We start from the raw sequence: 26,411 nt of genomic DNA on the forward strand, positions 1-26,411 counted from the left end.
AAATAATATCTTCAAATAAAAACTACACAGAAGCATTGTGTGAAACTTATTTCTGATATGTTCATTAAGCTAACAGAGTTAAACCATACTTTTGATTGCGCAGTTCTGAACACTCTTTCTGTAGAAAATGCAAGTGGACATTTGGAGCGCTAAGAGGGTAATAGTGGAAAAAGGAATATATTCAAATATAAACTACACAGTAGCATTCTGTGAAAATTCTTTCTGTTCTGTGCATTCAACTAACAGAGTTGAACCTTACTTTTGATTGAGCCGTTCTGAAACACTGTTTCTGTAGAAACTGCAATTGGACATGCTAAGCGCTAAGAGGCCTACATTGGGAAAAAGAATATCTTCAAATAAAAACTACACAGATGCATTCTGTGAAACATATTTCGGATCTGTAAATTCAGTTAACAGAGATAAAACATATTTTTGATTGAGCAGTTATGAAACACTCTTTTTGTAGAAAATGCAAGTGGAGATTCGGAGCGCTAAGAGGGTAATAGTGGAAAAAGGAATGTCTTCAAATATAAACTACACAGAATCATTCGGTGAAACTTCTTTCTGATCTGTGCATTCAGCTAACAGAGTTAAACCATACTTTTGATTGAGCAGATCTGAACACTCTTTCTCTTGAAAATGCAACTGGACATTTGGAGCGCTAAGTGCGTAGTAGTGGAAAAAGGAATATATTCAAATATAAACTACACAGAACCATTCTGTGAAACTTCTTTCTGATCTGAGCATACAGCTAACAGAGTTAAACCATACTTTTGATTGAGCAGTTTTGAAACACTCTGTCTGTAGAAAATGCAACTGGACATTCGTAGCGCTAAGTGGGTAATAGTGGAAAAAAGAATATGTTCAAATATAAACTACACAGAAGCATTGTATGAAACTCCTTTCTGTTCTGTGCATTCAACTAACAGTGTTGAACCTTACTTTTGATTGAGCCGTTCTGAAACACTCTTTCTGTAGCAACTGCAATTGGACATTCTGAGCGTTAAGAGGCCTATATTGGGAAAAAGAATGTCTACAAATAAAAACTACACAGAAGAATTGTGTGAAACTTCTTTCTGTTCTGTTTGTTCAACTAAAAGAGTTGAACCTTAGTTTTGATTGAGCCGTTCTGAAACACTCTTTCTGTAGAAAATGCAAGTGGAGATTCGGAGCGCTAAGAGGGTAATAGTGGAAAAAGGAATGTCTTCAAATATAAACTACACAGAATCATTCGGTGAAACTTCTTTCTGATCTGTGCATTCAGCTAACAGGGTTAAAACATACTTTTGATTGAGCAGATCTGAACACTCTTTCTGTAGAAAATGCAACTGGACATTTGGAGCGCTAAGAGAGTAGTAGTGGAAAAAGGAATATATTCAAATATAAACTGCACAGAAGCATTCTGTGAAACTTCTTTCTGATCTGAGCATTCAGCTAACAGAGTTAAACCATACTTTTGATTGAGCAGTTTTGAAACACTCTGTCTGTAGAAAATGCAACTGGACATTCGTAGCGCTAAGTGGGTAATAGTGGAAAAAAGAATATGTTCAAATATAAACTACACAGAAGCATTGTATGAAACTTCTTTCTGTTCTGTGCATTCAACTAACAGAGTTGAACCTTACATTTGATTGAGCCTTTCTGAAACATTCTTTCTGTAGAAACTGCAATTGGACATTCTGAGCGCTAAGAGGACTCTATTGGGAAAAATAATATCTTCAAATAAAAACTACACAGAAGCATTGTGTGAAACTTATTTCTGATATGTTCATTAAGCTAACAGAGTTAAACCATACTTTTGATTGCGCAGTTCTGAACACTCTTTCTGTAGAAAATGCAAGTGGACATTCGGAGCGCTAAGAGGGTAATAGTGGTAAAAGGAATATATTCAAATATAAACTACACAGTAGCATTCTGTGAAAATTCTTTCTGTTCTGTGCATTCAACTAACAGAGTTGAACCTTACTTTTGATTGAGCCGTTCTGAAACACTCTTTCTGTAGAAACTGCAATTGGACATGCTAAGCGCTAAGAGGCCTACATTGGGAAAAAGAATATCTTCAAATAAAAACTACACAGATGCATTCTGTGAAACTTATTTCTGATCTGTAATTCAGTTAACAGAGATAAAACATATTTTTGATTGAGCAGTTATGAAACACTCTTTTTGTAGAAAATGCAAGTGGAGATTCGGAGCGCTAAGAGGGTAATAGTGGAAAAAGGAATGTCTTCAAATATAAAATACAGAATCATTCGGTGAAACTTCTTTCTGATCTGTGCATTCAGCTAACAGAGTTAAACCATACTTTTGATTGAGCAGATCTGAACACTCTTTCTGTAGAAAATGCAACTGGACATTTGGAGCGCTAAGAGCGTAGTAGTGGAAAAAGGAATATATTCAAATATAAACTACACAGAAGCATTCTGTGAAACTTCTTTCTGATCTGAGCATTCAGCTAACAGATTTAAACCATACTTTTGATTGAGCAGTTTTGAAACACTCTGTCTGTAGAAAATGCAACTGTATATTCTTAGCGCTAAGTGGGTAATAGTGGAAAAAAGAATATGTTCAAATATAAACTACACAGAAGCATTGTATGAAACTTCTTTCTGTTCTGTGCATTCAACTAACAGAGTTGAACCTTACTTTTGATTGAGCCGTTCTGAAACACTCTTTGTGTCGAAACTGCAATTGGACATTCTGAGCGTTAAGAGGCCTATATTGGGAAAAAGAATGTCTACAAATAAAAACTACACAGAAGAATTGTGTGAAACTTCTTTCTGTTCTGTTTGTTCAACTAAAAGAGTTGAACCTTAGTTTTGATTGAGCCGTTCTGAAACACTCTTTCTGTAGAAAATGCAAGTGGAGATTCGGAGCGCTAAGAGGGTAATAGTGGAAAAAGGAATGTCTTCAAATATAAACTACACAGAATCATTCGGTGAAACTTCTTTCTGATCTGTGCATTCAGCTAACAGAGTTAAACCATACTTTTGATTGAGCAGATCTGAACACTCTTTCTGTAGAAAATGCAACTGGACATTTGGAGCGCTAAGAGAGTAGTAGTGGAAATAGGAATATATTCAAATATAAACTACACAGAAGCATTCTGTGAAACTTCTTTCTGATCTGAGCATTCAGCTAACAGAGTTAAACCATATTTTTGATTGAGCAGTTTTGAAACACTCTGTCTGTAGAAAATGCAACTGGACATTCGTAGCGCTAAGGGGGTAATAGTGGAAAAAAGAATATGTTCAAATATAAACTACACAGAAGCATTGTATGAAACTACTTCCTGTTCTGTGCATTCAACTAACAGAGTTGAACCTTACTTTTGATTGACCCTTTCTGAAACACTCTTTCTGTAGAAACTGCAATTGGACATTCTGAGCGCTAAGAGGCCTATATTGGGAAAAATAATATCTTCAAATAAAAACTACACAGAAGCATTGTTTGAAACTTATTTCTGATATGTTCATTAAGCTAACAGAGTTAAACCATACTTTTGATTGCGCAGTTCTGAACACTCTTTCTGTAGAAAATGCAAGTGGACATTCGGAGCGCTAAGAGGGTAATAGTGGAAAAAGGAATATATTCAAATATAAACTACACAGTAGCATTCTGTGAAAATTCTTTCTGTTCTGTGCGTTCAACTAACAGAGTTGAACCTTACTTTTGATTGAGCCATTCTGAAACACTGTTTCTGTAGAAACTGCAATTGGACATGCTAAGCGCTAAGAGGCCTACATTGGGAAAAAGAATATCTTCAAATAAAAACTACACAGATGCATTCTGTGAAACATATTTCGGATCTGTAAATTCAGTTAACAGAGATAAAACATATTTTTGATTGAGCAGTTATGAAACACTCTTTTTGTAGAAAATGCAAGTGGAGATTCGGAGCGCTAAGAGGGTAATAGTGGAAAAAGGAATGTCTTCAAATATAAACTACACAGAATCATTCGGTGAAACTTCTTTCTGATCTGTGCATTCAGCTAACAGAGTTAAACCATACTTTTGATTGAGCAGATCTGAACACTCTTTCTCTTGAAAATGCAACTGGACATTTGGAGCGCTAAGTGCGTAGTAGTGGAAAAAGGAATATATTCAAATATAAACTACACAGAAGCATTCTGTGAAACTTCTTTCTTATCTGAGCATACAGCTAACAGAGTTAAACCATACTTTTGATTGAGCAGTTTTGAAACACTCTGTCTGTAGAAAATGCAACTGGACATTCGTAGCGCTAAGTGGGTAATAGTGGAAAAAAGAATATGTTCAAATATAAACTACACAGAAGCACTGTATGAAACCCCTTTCTGTTCTGTGCATTCAACTAACAGAGTTGAACCTTACTTTTGATTGAGCCGTTCTGAAACACTCTTTCTGTAGCAACTGCAATTGGACATTCTGAGCGTTAAGAGGCCTATATTGGGAAAAAGAATGTCTACAAATAAAAACTACACAGAAGAATTGTGTGAAACTTCTTTCTGTTCTGTTTGTTCAACTAAAAGAGTTGAACCTTAGTTTTGATTGAGCCGTTCTGAAACACTCTTTCTGTAGAAAATGCAAGTGGAGATTCGGAGCGCTAAGAGGGTAATAGTGGAAAAAGGAATGTCTTCAAATATAAACTACACAGAATCATTCGGTGAAACTTCTTTCTGATCTGTGCATTCAGCTAACAGGGTTAAAACATACTTTTGATTGAGCAGATCTGAACACTCTTTCTGTAGAAAATGCAACTGGACATTTGGAGCGCTAAGAGAGTAGTAGTGGAAAAAGGAATATATTCAAATATAAACTACACAGAAGCATTCTGTGAAACTTCTTTCTGATCTGAGCATTCAGCTAACAGAGTTAAACCATACTTTTGATTGAGCAGTTTTGAAACACTCTGTCTGTGGAAAATGCAACTGGACATTCGTAGCGCTAAGTGGGTAATAGTGGAAAAAAGAATATGTTCAAATATAAACTACACAGAAGCATTGTATGAAATACTTTCTGTTCTGTGCATTCAACTAACAGAGTTGAACCTTTCTTTTGATTGAGCCGTTCTGAAACACTCTTTCTGTAGAAACTGCAATTGGACATTCTGAGAGCTAAGAGGCCTATATTGGGAAAAAGAATGTCTACAAATAAAAACTACACAGAAGAATTGTGTGAAACTTCTTTCTGTTCTGTTTGTTCAACTAAAAGAGTTGAACCTTAGTTTTGATTGAGCCGTTCTGAAACACTCTTTATGTAGAAAATGCAAGTGGAGATTCGGAGCGCTAAGAGGGTAATAGTGGAAAAAGGAATGTCTCCAAATATAAACTACACAGAATCATTCTGTGAAACTTCTTTCTGATCTGTGCATTCAGCTAACAGAGTTAAACCATACTTTTGATTGAGCAGATCTGAACACTCTTTCTGTAGAAAATGCAACTGGACATTTGGAGCGCTAAGAGAGTAGTAGTGGAAAAAGGAATATATTCAAATATAAACTACACAGAAGCATTCTGTGAAACTTCTTTCTGATCTGAGCATTCAGCTAACAGAGTTAAACCATACTTTCGATTGAGCAGTTTTGAAACACTCTGTCTGTAGAAAATGCAACTGGACATTCGTAGCGCTAAGTGGGTAATAGTGGAAAAAAGAATATGTTCAAATATAAACTACACAGAAGCATTGTATGAAACTTCTTTCTGTTCTGTGCATTCAACTAACAGAGTTGAACCTTACTTTTGATTGAGCCTTTCTGAAACACTCTTTCTGTAGAATCTGCAATTGGACATTCTGAGCGCTAAGAGGCCTATATTGGGAAAAATAATATCTTCAAATAAAAACTACACAGAATCATTGTGTGAAACTTATTTCTGATATGTTCATTAAGCTAACAGAGTTAAACCATACTTTTGATTGCGCAGTTCTGAACACTCTTTCTGTAGAAAATGCAAGTGTACATTCGGAGCGCTAAGAGGGTAATAGTGGAAAAAGTGATATATTCAAATATAAACTACACAGTAGCATTCTGTGAAAATTCTTTCTGTTCTGTGCATTCAACTAACAGAGTTGAACCTTACTTTTGATTGAGCCGTTCTGAAACACTCTTTCTGTAGAAACTGCAATTGGACATGCTAAGCGCTAAGAGGCCTACATTGGGAAAAAGAATATCTTCAAATAAAAACTACACAGATGCATTCTGTGAAACTTATTTCTGATATGTAAATTCAGTTAACAGAGATAAAACATATTTTTGATTGAGCAGTTATGAAACACTCTTTCTGTAGAAAATGCAAGTGGAGATTCGGAGCGCTAAGAGGGTAATAGTGGAAAAAGGAATGTCTTCAAATATAAACTACACAGAATCATTCGGTGAAACTTCTTTCTGATCTGTGCATTCAGCTAACAGAGTTAAACCATACTTTTGATTGAGCAGATCTGAACACTCTTTCTGTGGAAAATGCAACTGGACATTTGGAGCGCTAAGAGCGTATTAGTGGAAAAAGGAATATATTCAAATATAAACTACACAGAAGCATTCTGTGAAACTTCTTTCTGATCTGAGCATTCAGGTAACAGAGTTAAACCATACTTTTGATTGAGCAGTTTTGAAACACTCTGTAGAAAATGCAACTGGACATTCGAAGCGCTAAGTGGGTAATAGTGAAAAAAAGAATATGTTCAAATATAAACTACACAGAAGCATTGTATGAAATTCTTTCTGTTCTGTGCATTCAACTAACAGAGTTGAACCTTACTTTTGATTGAGCCGTTCTGAAACACTCTTTCTGTAGAAACTGCAATTGGACATTCTGAGCGCTAAGAGGCCTATATTGGGAAAAAGAATGTCTACAAATAAAAACTACACAGAAGAATTGTGTGAAACTTCTTTCTGTTCTGTTTGTTCAACTAAAAGAGTTGAACCTTAGTTTTGATTGAGCCGTTCTGAAACACTCTTTCTGTAGAAAATGCAAGTGGAGATTCGGAGCGCTAAGAGGGTAATAGTGGAAAAAGGAATGTCTTCAAATATAAACTACACAGAATCATTCGGTGAAACTTCTTTCTGATCTGTGCATTCAGCTAACAGGGTTAAACCATACTTTTGATTGAGCAGATCTGAACACTCTTTCTGTAGAAAATGCAACTGGACATTTGGAGCGCTAAGAGAGTAGTAGTGGAAAAAGGAATATATTCAAATATAAACTACACAGAAGCATTCTGTGAAACTTCTTTCTGAACTGAGCGTTCAGCTAACAGAGTTAAACCATACTTTTGATTGAGCAGTTTTGAAACACTCTGTCTGTAGAAAATGCAACTGGACATTCGTAGCGCTAAGTGGGTAATAGTGGAAAAAAGAATATGTTCAAATATAAACTACACAGAAGCATTGTATGAAACATCTTTCTGTTCTGTGCATTCAACTAACAGAGTTGAACCTTACTTTTGATTGAGCCATTCTGAAACACTCTTTCTGTAGAAACTGCAATTGGACATTCTGAGCGCTAAGAGGCCTCTATTGGGAAAAATAATATCTTCAAATAAAAACTACACAGAAGCATTGTTTTAAACTTATTTCTGATATGTTCATTAAGCTAACAGAGTTAAACCATACTTTTGATTGCGCAGTTCTGAACACTCTTTCTGTAGAAAATGCAACTGGACATTCGGAGCGCTAAGAGGGTAATAGTGGAAAAAGGAATATATTCAAATATAAACTACACAGTAGCATTCTGTGAAAATTCTTTCTGTTCTGTGCATTCAACTAACAGAGTTGAACCTTACTTTTGATTGAGCCATTCTGAAACACTGTTTCTGTAGAAACTGCAATTGGACATGCTAAGCGCTAAGAGGCCTACATTGGGAAAAAGAATATCTTCAAATAAAAACTACACAGATGCATTCTGTGAAACTTATTTCTGATCTGTAAATTCAGTTAACAGAGATAAAACATATTTTTGATTGAGCAGTTATGAAACACTCTTTTTGTAGAAAATGCAAGTGGAGATTCGGAGCGCTAAGAGGGTAATAGTGGAAAAAGGAATGTCTTCAAATATAAACTACACAGAATCATTCGGTGAAACTTCTTTCTGATCTGTGCATTCAGCTAACAGAGTTAAACCATACTTTTGATTGAGCAGATCTGAACACTCTTTCTGTTGAAAATGCAACTGGACATTTGGAGCGCTAAGAGCGTAGTAGTGGAAAAAGGAATATATTCAAATATAAACTACACAGAAGCATTCTGTGAAACTTCTTTCGGATCTGAACATTCAGCTAACAGAGTTAAACCATACTTTTGATTGAGCAGTTTTGAAACACTCTGTCTGTAGAAAATGCAACTGGACATTCGTAGCGCTAAGTGGGTAATAGTGGAAAAAAGAATATGTTCAAATATAAACTACACAGAAGCATTGTATGAAACTTCTTTCTGTTCTGTGCATTCAACTAACAGAGTTGAACCTTACTTTTGATTGAGCCTTTCTGAAACACTCTTTCTGTAGAAACTGCAATTGGACATTCTGAGCGCTAAGAGGCCTCTATTGGGAAAAAAAATATCTTCAAATAAAAACTACACAGAAGCATTGTGTGAAACTTATTTCTGATATGTTCATTAAGCTAACAGAGTTAAACCATACTTTTGATTGCGCAGTTCTGAACACTCTTTCTGTAGAAAATGCAAGTGGACATTCGGAGCGCTAAGAGGGTAATAGTGGAAAAAGGAATATATTCAAATATAAACTACACAGTAGCATTCTGTGAAAATTCTTTCTGTTCTGTGCATTCAACTAACAGAGTTGAACCTTACTTTTGATTGAGCCGTTCTGAAACACTCTTTCTGTAGAAACTGCAATTGGACATGCTAAGCGCTAAGAGGCCTACATTGGGAAAAAGAATATCTTCAAATAAAAACTACACAGATGCATTCTGTGAAACTTATTTCTGATCTGTAAATTCAGTTAACAGAGATAAAACATATTTTTGATTGAGCAGTTATGAAACACTCTTTTTGTAGAAAATGCAAGTGGAGATTCGGAGCGCTAAGAGGGTAATAGTGGAAAAAGGAATGTCTTCAAATATAAACTACACAGAATCATTCGGTGAAACTTCTTTCTGATCTGTGCATTCAGCTAACAGAGTTAAACCATACTTTTGATTGAGCAGATCTGAACACTCTTTCTGTTGAAAATGCAACTGGACATTTTGAGCGGTAAGAGCGTAGTAGTGGAAAAAGGAATATATTCAAATATAAACTACACAGAAGCATTCTGTGAAACTTCTTTCTGATCTGAGCATTCAGCTAACAGAGTTAAACCATACTTTTGATTGAGCAGTTTTGAAACACTCTGTCTGTAGAAAATGCAACTGGACATTCGTAGCGCTAAGTGGGTAATAGTGGAAAAAAGAATATGTTCAAATATAAACTACACAGAAGCATTGTATGAAACTTTTTTCTGTTCTGTGCATTCAACTAACAGAGTTGAACCTTACTTTTGATTGAGCCGTTCTGAAACACTCTTTCTGTAGAAACTGCTATTGGACATTCTCAGCGCTAAGAGGCCTATATTGGGAAAAAGAATGTCTACAAATAAAAACTACACAGAAGAATTGTGTGAAACTTCTTTCTGTTCTGTTTGTTCAACTAAAAGAGTTGAACCTTAGTTTTGATTGAGCCGTTCTGAAACACTCTTTCTGTAGAAAATGCAAGTGGAGATTCGGAGCGCTAAGAGGGTAATAGTGGAAAAAGGAATGTCTCCAAATATAAACTACACAGAATCATTCTGTGAAATTTCTTTCTGGTCTGTGCATTCAGCTAACAGAGTTAAACCATACTTTTGATTGAGCAGATCTGAACACTCTTTCTGTAGAAAATGCAACTGGACATTTGGAGCGCTAAGAGAGTAGTAGTGGAAAAAGGAATATATTCAAATATAAACTACACAGAAGCATTCTGTGAAACTTCTTTCTGATCTGAGCATTCAGCTAACAGAGTTAAACCATACTTTTGATTGAGCAGTTTTGAAACACTCTGTCTGTAGAAAATGCAACTGGACATTCGTAGCGCTAAGTGGGTAATAGTGGAAAAAAGAATATGTTCAAATATAAACTACACAGAAGCATTGTATGAAACTTCTTTCTGTTCTGTGCATTCAACTAACAGAGTTGAAACTTACTTTTGATTGAGCCTTTCTGAAACACTCTTTCTGTAGAAACTGCAATTGGACATTCTGAGCGCTAAGAGGCCTCTATTGGGAAAAATAATATCTTCAAATAAAAACTACACAGAATCATTGTGTGAAACTTATTTCTGATATGTTCATTAAGCTAACAGAGTTAAACCATACTTTTGATTGCGCAGTTCTGAACACTCTGTAGAAAATGCAAGTGGACATTCGGAGCGCTAAGAGGGTAATAGTGGAAAAAGGAATATATTCAAATATAAACTACACAGTAGCATTCTGTGAAAATTCTTTCTGTTCTGTGCATTCAACTAACAGAGTTGAACCTTACTTTTGATTGAGCCGTTCTGAAACACTCTTTCTGTAGAAACTGCAATTGGACAGGCTAAGCGCTAAGAGGCCTACATTGGGAAAAAGAATATCTTCAAATATATACTACACTGATGCATTCTGTGAAACTTCTTTCTGTTCTGTGCATTCAACTAACAGAGTTGAACCTTACTTTTGATTGAGCCTTTCTGAAACACTCTTTCTGTAGAATCTGCAATTGGACATTCTGAGCGCTAAGAGGCCTATATTGGGAAAAATAATATCTTCAAATAAAAACTACACAGAAGCATTGTGTGAAACTTATTTCTGATATGTTCATTAAGCTAACAGAGTTAAACCATTCTTTTGATTGCGCAGTTCTGAACACTCTTTCTGTAGAAAATGCAAGTGGACATTCGCAGCGCTAAGAGGGTAATAGTGGAAAAAGTGATATATTCAAATATAAACTACACAGTATCATTCTGTGAAAATTCTTTCTGTTCTGTGCATTCAACTAACAGAGTTGAACCTTACTTCTGATTGAGCCGTTCTGAAACACTCTTTCTGTAGAAACTGCAATTGGACATGCTAAGCGCTAAGAGGCCTACATTGGGAAAAAGAATATCTTCAAATAAAAACTACACAGATGCATCCTGTGCAACTTATTTCTGATCTGTAAATTCAGTTAACAGAGATAAAACATATTTTTCATTGAGCAGTTATGAAACACTCTTTTTGTAGAAAATGCAAGTGGAGATTCGGAGCGCTAAGAGGGTAATAGCGGAAAAAGGGATGTCTTCAAATATAAACTACACAGAATCATTCGGTGAAACTTCTTTCTGATCTGTGCATTCAGCTAACAGAGTTAAACCATACTTTTGATTGAGCAGTTTTGAAACACTCTGTCTGTAGAAAATGCAACTGGACATTCGTAGCGCTAAGTGGGTAATAGTGGAAAAAGGAATATGTTCAAATATAAACTACACAGAAGCATTGTATGAAACTTCTTTCTGTTCTGTGCATTCAACTAACAGAGTTGAACCTTACTTTTGATTGAGCCGTTCTGAAACACTCTTTCTGTAGAAACTGCAATTGGACATTCTGAGCGCTAAGAGGCCTATATTGAAAAAAAGAATGTCTACAAATAAAAACTACACAGAAGAATTGTGTGAAACTTCTTTCTGTTCTGTTTGTTCAACTAAAAGAGTTGAACCTTAGTTTTGATTGAGCCGTTCTGAAACACTCTTTCTGTAGAAAATGCAAGTGGAGATTCGGAGCGCTAAGAGGGTAATAGTGGAAAAAGGAATGTCTCCAAATATAAACTACACAGAATCATTCTGTGAAACTTCTTTCTGATCTGTGCATTCAGCTAACAGGGTTAAACCATACTTTTGATTGAGCAGATCTAAACACTCTTTCGGTAGAAAATGCAACTGGACATTTGGAGCGCTAAGAGAGTAGTAGTGGAAAAAGGAATATATTCAAATATAAACTACACAGAAGCATTCTGTGAAACTTCTTTCTGATCTGAGCATTCAGCTAACAGAGTTAAACCATACTTTTGATTGAGCAGTTTTGAAACACTCTGTCTGTAGAAAATGCAACTGGACATTCGTAGCGCTAAGTGGGTAATAGTGGAAAAAAGAATATGTTCAAATATAAATTACACAGAAGCATTGTATGAAACTTCGTTCTGTTCTGTGCATTCAACTAACAGATTTGAACCTTACTTTTGATTGAGCCTTTCTGAAACACTCTTTCTGTAGAAACTGCAATTGGACATTCTGAGCGCTAAGAGGCCTACATTGGGAAAAAGAATATCTTCAAATAAAAACTACACAGATGCATTCTGTGAAACTTATTTCTGATCTGTAAATTCAGTTAACAGAGATAAAACATATTTTTGATTGAGCAGTTATGAAACACTCTTTTTGTAGAAAATGCAAGTGGAGATTCGGAGCGCTAAGAGGGTAATAGTGGAAAAAGTAATGTCTTCAAATATAAACTACACAGAATCATTCGGTGAAACTTCTTTCTGATCTGTGCATTCAGCTAACAGAGTTAAACCATACTTTTGATTGAGCAGATCTGAACACTCTTTCTGTTGAAAATGCAACTGGACATTTGTAGCGCTAAGAGCGTAGTAGTGGAAAAAGGAATATATTCAAATATAAACTACACAGAAGCATTCTGTGAAACTTCTTTCTGATCTGAGCATACAGCTAACAGAGTTAAACCATACTTTTGATTGAGCAGTTTTGAAACACTCTGTCTGTAGAAAATGCAACTGGACATTCGTAGCGCTAAGTGGGTAATAGTGGAAAAAAGAATATGTTCAAATATAAACTACACAGAAGCATTGTATGAAACTTCTTTCTGTTTTGTGCATTCAACTAACAGAGTTGAACCATACTTTGGATTGAGCCGTTCTGAAACACTCTTTCTGTCGAAACTGCAATTGGACATAGTGAGCGTTAAGAGGCCTATATTGGGAAAAAGAATGTCTACAAATAAAAACTACACAGAAGAATTGTGTGAAACTTCTTTCTGTTCTGTTTGTTCAACTAAAAGAGTTGAACCTTAGTTTTGATTGAGCCGTTCTGAAACACTCTTTCTGTAGAAAATGCAAGTGGAGATTCGGAGCGCTAAGAGGGTAATAGTGGAAAAAGGAATGTCTTCAAATATAAACTACACAGAATCATTCGGTGAAACTTCTTTCTGATCTGTGCATTCAGCTAACAGAGTTAAACCATACTTTTGATTGAGCAGATCTGAACACTCTTTCTGTAGAAAATGCAACTGGACATTTGGAGCGCTAAGAGAGTAGTAGTGGAAAAAGGAATATATTCAAATATAAACTACACAGAAGCATTCTGTGAAACTTCTTTCTGATCTGAGCATTCAGCTAACAGAGTTAAACCATACTTTTGATTGAGCAGTTTTGAAACACTCTGTCTGTAGAAAATGCAACTGGACATTCGTAGCGCTAAGGGGGTAATAATGGAAAAAAGAATATGTTCAAATATAAACTACACAGAAGCATTGTATGAAACTTCTTTCTGTTCTGTGCATTCAACTAACAGAGTTGAACCTTACTTTTGATTGAGCCTTTCTGAAACACTCTTTCTGTAGAAACTGCAATTGGACATTCTGAGCGCTAAGAGGCCTATATTGGGAAAAATAATATCTTCAAATAAAAACTACACAGAAGCATTGTTTGAAACTTATTTCTGATATGTTCATTAAGCTAACAGAGTTAAACCATACTTTTGATTGCGCAGTTCTGAACACTCTTTCTGTAGAAAATGCAAGTGGACATTCGGAGCGCTAAGAGGTTAATAGTGGAAAAAGGAATATATTCAAATATAAACTACACAGTAGCATTCTGTGAAAATTCTTTCTGTTCTGTGCATTCAACTAACAGAGTTGAACCTTACATTTGATTGAGCCATTCTGAAACACTGTTTCTGTAGAAACTGCAATTGGACATGCTAAGCGCTAAGAGGCCTACATTGGGAAGAAGAATATCTTCAAATAAAAACTACACAGATGCATTCTGTGAAACTTATTTCTGATCTGTAAATTCAGTTAACAGAGATAAAACATATTTTTGATTGAGCAGTTATGAAACACTCTTTTTGTAGAAAATGCAAGTGGAGATTCGGTGCGCTAAGAGGGTAATAGTGGAAAAAGGAATGTCTTCAAATATAAACTACACAGAATCATTCGGTGAAACTTCTTTCTGATCTGTGCATTCAGCTAACAGAGTTAAACCATAATTTTGATTGAGCAGATCTGAACACTCTTTCTGTCGAAAATGCAACTTGACATTTGGAGCGCTAAGAGCGTAGTAGTGGAAAAAGGTATATATTCAAATATAAACTACACAGAAGCATTCTGTGAAACTTCTTTCTGATCTGAGCATACAGCTAAGAGTTAAACCATACTTTTGATTGAGCAGTTTTGAAACACTCTGTCTGTAGAAAATGCAACTGGACATTCGTAGCGCTAAGTGGGTAATAGTGGAAAAAAGAATATGTTCAAATATAAACTACACAGAAGCATTGTATGAAACTTCTTTCTGTTCTGTGCATTCAACTAACAGAGTTGAACCTTACTTTTGATTGAGCCGCTCTGAAACACTCTTTCTGTAGAAACTTCAATTGGACATTCTGAGCGTTAAGAGGCCTATATTGGGAAAAAGAATGTCTACAAATAAAAACTACACAGAAGAATTGTGTGAAACTTCTTTCTGTTCTGTTTGTTCAACTAAAAGAGTTGAACCTTAGTTTTGATTGAGCCGTTCTGAAACACTCTTTCTGTAGAAAATGCAAGTGGAGATTCGGAGCGCTAAGAGGGTAATAGTGGAAAAAGGAATGTCTTCAAATATAAACTACACAGAATCATTCGGTGAAACTTCTTTCTGATCTGTGCATTCAGCTAACAGGGTTAAACCATACTTTTGATTGAGCAGATCTGAACACTCTTTCTGTAGAAAATGCAACTGGACATTTGGAGCGCTAAGAGCGTAGTAGTGGAAAAAGGAATATATTCAAATATAAACTACACAGAAGCATTCTGTGAAACTTCTTTCTGATCTGAGCATTCAGCTAACAGATTTAAACCATACTTTTGATTGAGCAGTTTTGAAACACTCTGTCTGTAGAAAATGCAACTGTATATTCGTAGCGCTAAGTGGGTAATAGTTGAAAAAAGAATATGTTCAAATATAAACTACACAGAACCATTGTATGAAACTTCTTTCTGTTCTGTGCATTCAACTAACAGAGTTGAACCTTACTTTTGATTGAGCCGTTCTGAAACACTCTTTGTGTCGAAACTGCAATTGGACATTTTGAGCGTTAAGAGGCCTATATTGGGAAAAAGAATGTCTACAAATAAAAACTACACAGAAGAATTGTGTGAAACTTCTTTCTGTTCTGTTTGTTCAACTAAAAGAGTTGAACCTTAGTTTTGATTGAGCCGTTCTGAAACACTCTTTCTGTAGAAAATGCAAGTGGAGATTCGGAGCGCTAAGAGGGTAATAGTGGAAAAAGGAATGTCTTCAAATATAAACTACACAGAATCATTCGGTGAAACTTCTTTCTGATCTGTGCATTCAGCTAACAGAGTTAAACCATACTTTTGATTGAGCAGATCTGAACACTCTTTCTGTAGAAAATGCAACTGGACATTTGGAGCGCTAAGAGAGTAGTAGTGGAAATAGGAATATATTCAAATATAAACTACACAGAAGCATTCTGTGAAACTTCTTTCTGATCTGAGCATTCAGCTAACAGAGTTAAACCATATTTTTGATTGAGCAGTTTTGAAACACTCTGTCTGTAGAAAATGCAACTGGACATTCGTAGCGCTAAGGGGGTAATAGTGGAAAAAAGAATATGTTCAAATATAAACTACACAGAAGCATTGTATGAAACTACTTTCTGTTCTGTGCATTCAACTAACAGAGTTGAACCTTACTTTTGATTGACCCTTTCTGAAACACTCTTTCTGTAGAAACTGCAATTGGACATTCTGAGCGCTAAGAGGCCTATATTGGGAAAAATAATATCTTCAAATAAAAACTACACAGAAGCATTGTTTGAAACTTATTTCTGATATGTTCATTAAGCTAACAGAGTTAAACAATACTTTTGATTGCGCAGTTCTGAACACTCTTTCTGTAGAAAATGCAAGTGGACATTCGGAGCGCTAAGAGGGTAATAGTGGAAAAAGGAATATATTCAAATATAAACTACACAGTAGCATTCTGTGAAAATTCTTTCTGTTCTTTGCATTCAACTAACAGAGTTGAACCTTACTTTTGATTGAGCTATTCTGAAACACTGTTTCTGTAGAAACTGCAATTGGACATGCTAAGCGCTAAGAGGCCTACATTGGGAAAAAGAATATCTTCAAATAAAAACTACACAGATGCATTCTGTGAAACATATTTCGGATCTGTAAATTCAGTTAACAGAGATAAAACATATTTTTGATTGAGCAGTTATGAAACACTCTTTTTGTAGAAAATGCAAGTGGAGATTCGGAGCGCTAAGAGGGTAATAGTGGAAAAAGGAATGTCTTCAAATATAAACTACACAGAATCATTCGGTGAAACTTCTTTCTGATCTGTGCATTCAGCTAACAGAGTTAAACCATACTTTTGATTGAGCAGATCTGAACACTCTTTCTCTTGAAAATGCAACTGGACATTTGGAGCGCTAAGTGCGTAGTAGTGGAAAAAGGGATATATTCAAATATAAACTACACAGAAGCATTCTGTGAAACTTCTTTCTGATCTGAGCATACAGCTAACAGAGTTAAACCATACTTTTGATTGAGCAGTTTTGAAACACTCTGTCTGTAGAAAATGCAACTGGACATTCGTAGCGCTAAGTGGGTAATAGTGGAAAAAAGAATATGTTCAAATATAAACTACACAGAAGCATTGTATGAAACTTCTTTCTGTTCTGTGCATTCAACTAACAGAGTTGAACCTTACTTTTGATTGAGCCGTTCTGAAACACTCTTTCTGTAGAAACTGCAATTGGACATTCTGAGCGTTAAGAGGCCTATATTGGGAAAAAGAATGTCTACAAATAAAAACTACACAGAAGAATTCTGTGAAACTTCTTTCTGTTCTGTTTGTTCAACTAAAAGAGTTGAACCTTAGTTTTGATTGAGCCATTCTGAAACACTCTTTCTGTAGAAAATGCAAGTGGAGATTCGGAGCGCTAAGAGGGTAATAGTGGAAAAAGGAATGTCTTCAAATATAAACTAAACAGAATCATTCGGTGAAACTTCTTTCTGATCTGTGCATTCAGCTAACAGGGTTAAACCATACTTTTGATTGAGCAGATCTGAACACTCTTTCTGTAGAAAATGCAACTGGACATTTGGAGCGCTAAGAGAGTAGTAGTGGAAAAAGGAATATATTCAAATATAAACTACACAGAAGCATTCTGTGAAACTTCTTTCTGATCTGAGCATTCAGCTAACAGAGTTAAACCATACTTTTGATTGAGCAGTTTTGAAACACTCTGTCTGTGGAAAATGCAACTGGACATTCGTAGCGCTAAGTGGGTAATAGTGGAAAAAAGAATATGTTCAAATATAAACTACACAGAAGCATTGTATGAAATTCTTTCTGTTCTGTGCATTCAACTAACAGAGTTGAACCTTACTTTTGATTGAGCCTTTCTGAAACACTCTTTCTGTAGAATCTGCAATTGGACATTCTGAGCGCTAAGAGGCCTATATTGGGAAAAATAATATCTTCAAATAAAAACTACACAGAATCATTGTGTGAAACTTATTTCTGATATGTTCATTAAGCTAACAGAGTTAAACCATACTTTTGATTGCGCAGTTCTGAACACTCTTTCTGTAGAAAATGCAAGTGTACATTCGGAGCGCTAAGAGGGTAATAGTGGAAAAAGTGATATATTCAAATATAAACTACACAGTAGCATTCTGTGAAAATTCTTTCTGTTCTGTGCATTCAACTAACAGAGTTGAACCTTACTTTTGATTGAGCCGTTCTGAAACACTCTTTCTGTAGAAACTGCAATTGGACATGCTAAGCGCTAAGAGGCCTACATTGGGAAAAAGAATATCTTCAAATAAAAACTACACAGATGCATTCTGTGAAACTTATTTCTGATATGTAAATTCAGTTAACAGAGATAAAACATATTTTTGATTGAGCAGTTATGAAACACTCTTTCTGTAGAAAATGCAAGTGGAGATTCGGAGCGCTAAGAGGGTAATAGTGGAAAAAGGAATGTCTTCAAATATAAACTACACAGAATCATTCGGTGAAACTTCTTTCTGATCTGTGCATTCAGCTAACAGAGTTAAACCATACTTTTGATTGAGCAGATCTGAACACTCTTTCTGTGGAAAATGCAACTGGACATTTGGAGCGCTAAGAGCGTATTAGTGGAAAAAGGAATATATTCAAATATAAACTACACAGAAGCATTCTGTGAAATTTCTTTCTGATCTGAGCATTCAGGTAACAGAGTTAAACCATACTTTTGATTGAGCAGTTTTGAAACACTCTGTCTGTAGAAAATGCAAGTGGACATTCGAAGCGCTAAGTGGGTAATAGTGAAAAAAAGAATATGTTCAAATATAAACTACACAGAAGCATTGTATGAAATTCTTTCTGTTCTGTGCATTCAACTAACAGAGTTGAACCTTACTTTTGATTGAGCCGTTCTGAAACACTCTTTCTGTAGAAACTGCAATTGGACATTCTGAGCGCTAAGAGGCCTATATTGGGAAAAAGAATGTCTACAAATAAAAACTACACAGAAGAATTGTGTGAAACTTCTTTCTGTTCTGTTTGTTCAACTAAAAGAGTTGAACCTTAGTTTTGATTGAGCCGTTCTGAAACACTCTTTCTGTAGAAAATGCAAGTGGAGATTCGGAGCGCTAAGAGGGTAATAGTGGAAAAAGGAATGTCTTCAAATATAAACTACACAGAATCATTCGGTGAAACTTCTTTCTGATCTGTGCATTCAGCTAACAGAGTTAAACCATACTTTTGATTGAGCAGATCTGAACACTCTTTCTGTAGAAAATGCAACTGGACATTTGGAGCGCTAAGAGAGTAGTAGTGGAAATAGGAATATATTCAAATATAAACTACACAGAAGCATTCTGTGAAACTTCTTTCTGATCTGAGCATTCAGCTAACAGAGTTAAACCATATTTTTGATTGAGCAGTTTTGAAACACTCTGTCTGTAGAAAATGCAACTGGACATTCGTAGCGCTAAGGGGGTAATAGTGGAAAAAAGAATATGTTCAAATATAAACTACACAGAAGCATTGTATGAAACTACTTTCTGTTCTGTGCATTCAACTAACAGAGTTGAACCTTACTTTTGATTGACCCTTTCTGAAACACTCTTTCTGTAGAAACTGCAATTGGACATTCTGAGCGCTAAGAGGCCTATATTGGGAAAAATAATATCTTCAAATAAAAACTACACAGAAGCATTGTTTGAAACTTATTTCTGATATGTTCATTAAGCTAACAGAGTTAAACAATACTTTTGATTGCGCAGTTCTGAACACTCTTTCTGTAGAAAATGCAAGTGGACATTCGGAGCGCTAAGAGGGTAATAGTGGAAAAAGGAATATATTCAAATATAAACTACACAGTAGCATTCTGTGAAAATTCTTTCTGTTCTTTGCATTCAACTAACAGAGTTGAACCTTACTTTTGATTGAGCCATTCTGAAACACTGTTTCTGTAGAAACTGCAATTGGACATGCTAAGCGCTAAGAGGCCTACATTGGGAAAAAGAATATCTTCAAATAAAAACTACACAGATGCATTCTGTGAAACATATTTCGGATCTGTAAATTCAGTTAACAGAGATAAAACATATTTTTGATTGAGCAGTTATGAAACACTCTTTTTGTAGAAAATGCAAGTGGAGATTCGGAGCGCTAAGAGGGTAATAGTGGAAAAAGGAATGTCTTCAAATATAAACTACACAGAATCATTCGGTGAAACTTCTTTCTGATCTGTGCATTCAGCTAACAGAGTTAAACCATACTTTTGATTGAGCAGATCTGAACACTCTTTCTCTTGAAAATGCAACTGGACATTTGGAGCGCTAAGTGCGTAGTAGTGGAAAAAGGGATATATTCAAATATAAACTACACAGAAGCATTCTGTGAAACTTCTTTCTGATCTGAGCATACAGCTAACAGAGTTAAGCCATACTTTTGATTGAGCAGTTTTGAAACACTCTGTCTGTAGAAAATGCAACTGGACATTCGTAGCGCTAAGTGGGTAATAGTGGAAAAAAGAATATGTTCAAATATAAACTACACAGAAGCATTGTATGAAACTTCTTTCTGTTCTGTGCATTCAACTAACAGAGTTGAACCTTACTTTTGATTGAGCCGTTCTGAAACACTCTTTCTGTAGAAACTGCAATTGGACATTCTGAGCGTTAAGAGGCCTATATTGGGAAAAAGAATGTCTACAAATAAAAACTACACAGAAGAATTCTGTGAAACTTCTTTCTGTTCTGTTTGTTCAACTAAAAGAGTTGAACCTTAGTTTTGATTGAGCCATTCTGAAACACTCTTTCTGTAGAAAATGCAAGTGGAGATTCGGAGCGCTAAGAGGGTAATAGTGGAAAAAGGAATGTCTTCAAATATAAACTAAACAGAATCATTCGGTGAAACTTCTTTCTGATCTGTGCATTCAGCTAACAGGGTTAAACCATACTTTTGATTGAGCAGATCTGAACACTCTTTCTGTAGAAAATGCAACTGGACATTTGGAGCGCTAAGAGAGTAGTAGTGGAAAAAGGAATATATTCAAATATAAACTACACAGAAGCATTCTGTGAAACTTCTTTCTGATCTGAGCATTCAGCTAACAGAGTTAAACCATACTATTGATTGAGCAGTTTTGAAACACTCTGTCTGTGGAAAATGCAACTGGACATTCGTAGCGCTAAGTGGGTAATAGTGGAAAAAAGAATATGTTCAAATATAAACTACACAGAAGCATTGTATGAAATTCTTTCTGTTCTGTGCATTCAACTAACAGAGTTGAACCTTACTTTTGATTGAGCCGTTCTGAAACACTCTTTCTGTAGAAACTGCAATTGGACATTCTGAGAGCTAAGAGGCCTATATTGGGAAAAAGAATGTCTACAAATAAAAACTACACAGAAGAATTGTGTGAAACTTCTTTCTGTTCTGTTTGTTCAACTAAAAGAGTTGAACCTTAGTTTTGATTGAGCCGTTCTGAAACACTCTTTATGTAGAAAATGCAAGTGGAGATTCGGAGCGCTAAGAGGGTAATAGTGGAAAAAGGGATGTCTCCAAATATAAACTACACAGAATCATTCTGTGAAACTTCTTTCTGATCTGTGCATTCAGCTAACAGAGTTAAACCATACTTTTGATTGAGCAGATCTGAACATTCTTTCTGTAGAAAATGCAACTGGACATTTGGAGCGCTAAGAGAGTAGTAGTGGAAAAAGGAATATATTCAAATATAAACTACACAGAAGCATTCTGTGAAACTACTTTCTGATCTGAGCATTCAGCTAACAGAGTTAAACCATACTTTTGATTGAGCAGTTTTGAAACACTCTGTCTGTAGAAAATGCAACTGGACATTCGTAGCGCTAAGTGGGTAATAGTGGAAAAAAGAATATGTTCATACATAAACTACACAGAAGCATTGTATGAAACTTCGTTCTGTTCTGTGCATTCAACTAACAGAGTTGAACCTTACTTTTGATTGAGCCTTTCTGAAACACTCTTTCTGTAGAATCTGCAAGTGGACATTCTGAGCGCTAAGAGGCCTATATTGGGAAAAATAATATCTTCAAATAAAAACTACACAGAATCATTGTGTGAAACTTATTTCTGATATGTTCATTAAGCTAACAGAGTTAAACCATACTTTTGATTGCGCAGTTCTGAACACTCTTTCTGTAGAAAATGCAAGTGTACATTCGGAGCGCTAAGAGGGTAATAGTGGAAAAAGTGATATATTCAAATATAAACTACACAGTAGCATTCTGTGAAAATTCTTTCTGTTCTGTGCATTCAACTAACAGAGTTGAACCTTACTTTTGATTGAGCCGTTCTGAAACACTCTTTCTGTAGAAACTGCAATTGGACATGCTAAGCGCTAAGAGGCCTACATTGGGAAAAAGAATATCTTCAAATAAAAACTACACAGATAGATTCTGTGAAACTTATTTCTGACATGTAAATTCAGTTAACAGAGATAAAACATATTTTTGATTGAGCAGTTATGAAACACTCTTTCTGTAGAAAATGCAAGTGGAGATTCGGAGCGCTAAGAGGGTAATAGTGGAAAAAGGAATGTCTTCAAATATAAACTACACAGAATCATTCGGTGAAACTTCTTTCTGATCTGTGCATTCAGCTAACAGAGTTAAACCATACTTTTGATTGAGCAGATCTGAACACTCTTTCTGTGGAAAATGCAACTGGACATTTGGAGCGCTAAGAGCGTATTAGTGGAAAAAGGAATATATACAAATATAAACTACACAGAAGCATTCTGTGAAACTTCTTTCTGATCTGAGCATTCAGGTAACAGAGTTAAACCATACTTTTGATAGAGCAGTTTTGAAACACTCTGTCTGTAGAAAATGCAAGTGGACATTCGAAGCGCTAAGTGGGTAATAGTGAAAAAAAGAATATGTTCAAATATAAACTACACAGAAGCATTGTATGAAATTCTTTCTGTTCTGTGCATTCAACTAACAGAGTTGAACCTTACTTTTGATTGAGCCGTTCTGAAACACTCTTTCTGTAGAAACTGCAATTGGACATTCTGAGCGCTAAGAGGCCTATATTGGGAAAAAGAATGTCTACAAATAAAAACTACACAGAAGAATTGTGTGAAACTTCTTTCTGTTCTGTTTGTTCAACTAAAAGAGTTGAACCTTAGTTTTGATTGAGCCGTTCTGAAACACTCTTTCTGTAGAAAATGCAAGTGGAGATTCGGAGAGCTAAGAGGGTAATAGTGGAAAAAGGAATGTCTCCAAATATAAACTACACAGAATCATTCTGTGAAACTTTTTTCTGATCTGTGCATTCAGCTAACAGAGTTAAACCATACTTTTGATTGAGCAGATCTGAACACTCTTTCTGTAGAAAATGCAACTGGACATTTGGAGCGCTAAGAGAGTAGTAGTGGAAAAAGGAATATATTCAAATATAAACTACACAGAAGCATTCTGTGAAACTTATTTCTGAACTGAGCATTCAGCTAACAGAGTTAAACCATACTTTTGATTGAGCAGTTTTGAAACACTCTGTCTGTAGAAAATGCAACTGGACATTCGTAGCGCTAAGTGGGTAATAGTGGAAAAAAGAATATGTTCAAATATAAACTACACAGAAGCATTGTATGAAACATCTTTCTGTTCTGTGCATTCAACTAACAGAGTTGAACCTTACTTTTGATTGAGCCATTCTGAAACACTCTTTCTGTAGAAACTGCAATTGGACATTCTGAGCGCTAAGAGGCCTCTATTGGGAAAAATAGTATCTTCAAATAAAAACTACACAGAAGCATTGTTTTAAACTTATTTCTGATATGTTCATTAAGCTAACAGAGTTAAACCATACTTTTGATTGCGCAGTTCTGAACACTCTTTCTGTAGAAAATGCAACTGGACATTCGGAGCGCTAAGAGGGTAATAGTGGAAAAAGGAATATATTCAAATATAAACTACACAGTAGCATTCTGTGAAAATTCTTTCTGTTCTGTGCATTCAACTAACAGAGTTGAACCTTACTTTTGATTGAGCCATTCTGAAACACTGTTTCTGTAGAAACTGCAATTGGACATGCTAAGCGCTAAGAGGCCTACATTGGGAAAAAGAATATCTTCAAATAAAAACTACACAGATGCATTCTGTGAAACTTATTTCTGATCTGTAAATTCAGTTAACAGAGATAAAACATATTTTTGATTGAGCAGTTATGAAACACTCTTTTTGTAGAAAATGCAAGTGGAGATTCGGAGCGCTAAGAGGGTAATAGTGGAAAAAGGAATGTCTTCAAATATAAACTACACAGAATCATTCGGTGAAACTTCTTTCTGATCTGTGCATTCAGCTAACAGAGTTAAACCATACTTTTGATTGAGCAGATCTGAACACTCTTTCTGTTGAAAATGCAACTGGACATTTGGAGCGCTAAGAGCGTAGTAGTGGAAAAAGGAATATATTCAAATATAAACTACACAGAAGCATTCTGTGAAACTTCTTTCGGATCTGAACATTCAGCTAACAGAGTTAAACCATACTTTTGATTGAGCAGTTTTGAAACACTCTGTCTGTAGAAAATGCAACTGGACATTCGTAGCGCTAAGTGGGTAATAGTGGAAAAAAGAATATGTTCAAATATAAACTACACAGAAGCATTGTATGAAACTTCTTTCTGTTTTGTGCATTCAACTAACAGAGTTGAACCATACTTTGGATTGAGCCGTTCTGAAACACTCTTTCTGTCGAAACTGCAAATGGACATAGTGAGCGTTAAGAGGCCTATATTGGGAAAAAGAATGTCTACAAATAAATACTACACAGAAGAATTGTGTGAAACTTCTTTCTGTTCTGTTTGTTCAACTAAAAGAGTTGAACCTTAGTTTTGATTGAGCCGTTCTGAAACACTCTTTCTGTAGAAAATGCAAGTGGAGATTCGGAGCGCTAAGAGGGTAATAGTGGAAAAAGGAATGTCTTCAAATATAAACTACACAGAATCATTCGGTGAAACTTCTTTCTGATCTGTGCATTCAGCTAACAGAGTTAAACCATACTTTTGATTGAGCAGATCTGAACACTCTTTCTGTAGAAAATGCAACTGGACATTTGGAGCGCTAAGAGAGTAGTAGTGGAAAAAGGAATATATTCAAATATAAACTACACAGAAGCATTCTGTGAAACTTCTTTCTGATCTGAGCATTCAGCTAACAGAGTTAAACCATACTTTTGATTGAGCAGTTTTGAAACACTCTGTCTGTAGAAAATGCAACTGGACATTCGTAGCGCTAAGGGGGTAATAATGGAAAAAAGAATATGTTCAAATATAAACTACACAGAAGCATTGTATGAAACTTCTTTCTGTTCTGTGCATTCAACTAACAGATTTGAACCTTACTTTTGATTGAGCCTTTCTGAAACACTCTTTCTGTAGAAACTGCAATTGGACATTCTGAGCGCTAAGAGGCCTATATTGGGAAAAATAATATCTTCAAATAAAACCTACACAGAAGCATTGTTTGAAACTTATTTCTGATATGTTCATTAAGCTAACAGAGTTAAACCATACTTTTGATTGCGCAGTTCTGAACACTCTTTCTGTAGAAAATGCAAGTGGATATTCGGAGCGCTAAGAGGGTAATAGTGGAAAAAGGAATATATTCAAATATAAACTACACAGTAGCATTCTGTGAAAATTCTTTCTGTTCTGTGCATTCAACTAACAGAGTTGAACCTTACTTTTGATTGAGCCATTCTGAAACACTGTTTCTGTAGAAACTGCAATTGGACATGCTAAGCGCTAAGAGGCCTACATTGGGAAGAAGAATATCTTCAAATAAAAACTACACAGATGCATTCTGTGAAACTTATTTCTGATCTGTAAATTCAGTTAACAGAGATAAAACATATTTTTGATTGAGCAGTTATGAAACACTCTTTTTGTAGAAAATGCAAGTGGAGATTCGGAGCGCTAAGAGGGTAATAGTGGAAAAAGGAATGTCTTCAAATATAAACTACACAGAATCATTCGGTGAAACTTCTTTCTGATCTGTGCATTCAGCTAACAGAGTTAAACCATACTTTTGATTGAGCAGATCTGAACACTCTTTCTGTCGAAAATGCAACTTGACATTTGGAGCGGTAAGAGCGTAGTAGTGGAAAAAGGAATATATTCAAATATAAACTACACAGAAGCATTCTGTGAAACTTCTTTCTGATCTGAGCATACAGCTAACAGAGTTAAACCATACTTTTGATTGAGCAGTTTTGAAACACTCTGTCTGTAGAAAATGCAACTGGACATTCGTAGCGCTAAGTGGGTAATAGTGGAAAAAAGAATATGTTCAAATATAAACTACACAGAAGCATTGTATGAAACTTCTTTCTGTTCTGTGCATTCAACTAACAGAGTTGAACCTTACTTTTGATTGAGCCGTTCTGAAACACTCTTTCTGTAGAAACTTCAATTGGACATTCTGAGCGTTAAGAGGCCTATATTGGGAAAAAGAATGTCTACAAATAAAAACTACACAGAAGAATTGTGTGAAACTTCTTTCTGTTCTGTTTGTTCAACTAAAAGAGTTGAACCTTAGTTTTGATTGAGCCGTTCTGAAACACTCTTTCTGTAGAAAATGCAAGTGGAGA

Source organism: Symphalangus syndactylus, chromosome 23 (assembly GCF_028878055.3).
Source record: "Symphalangus syndactylus isolate Jambi chromosome 23, NHGRI_mSymSyn1-v2.1_pri, whole genome shotgun sequence".
NCBI lineage: Eukaryota > Metazoa > Chordata > Mammalia > Primates > Hylobatidae > Symphalangus > Symphalangus syndactylus.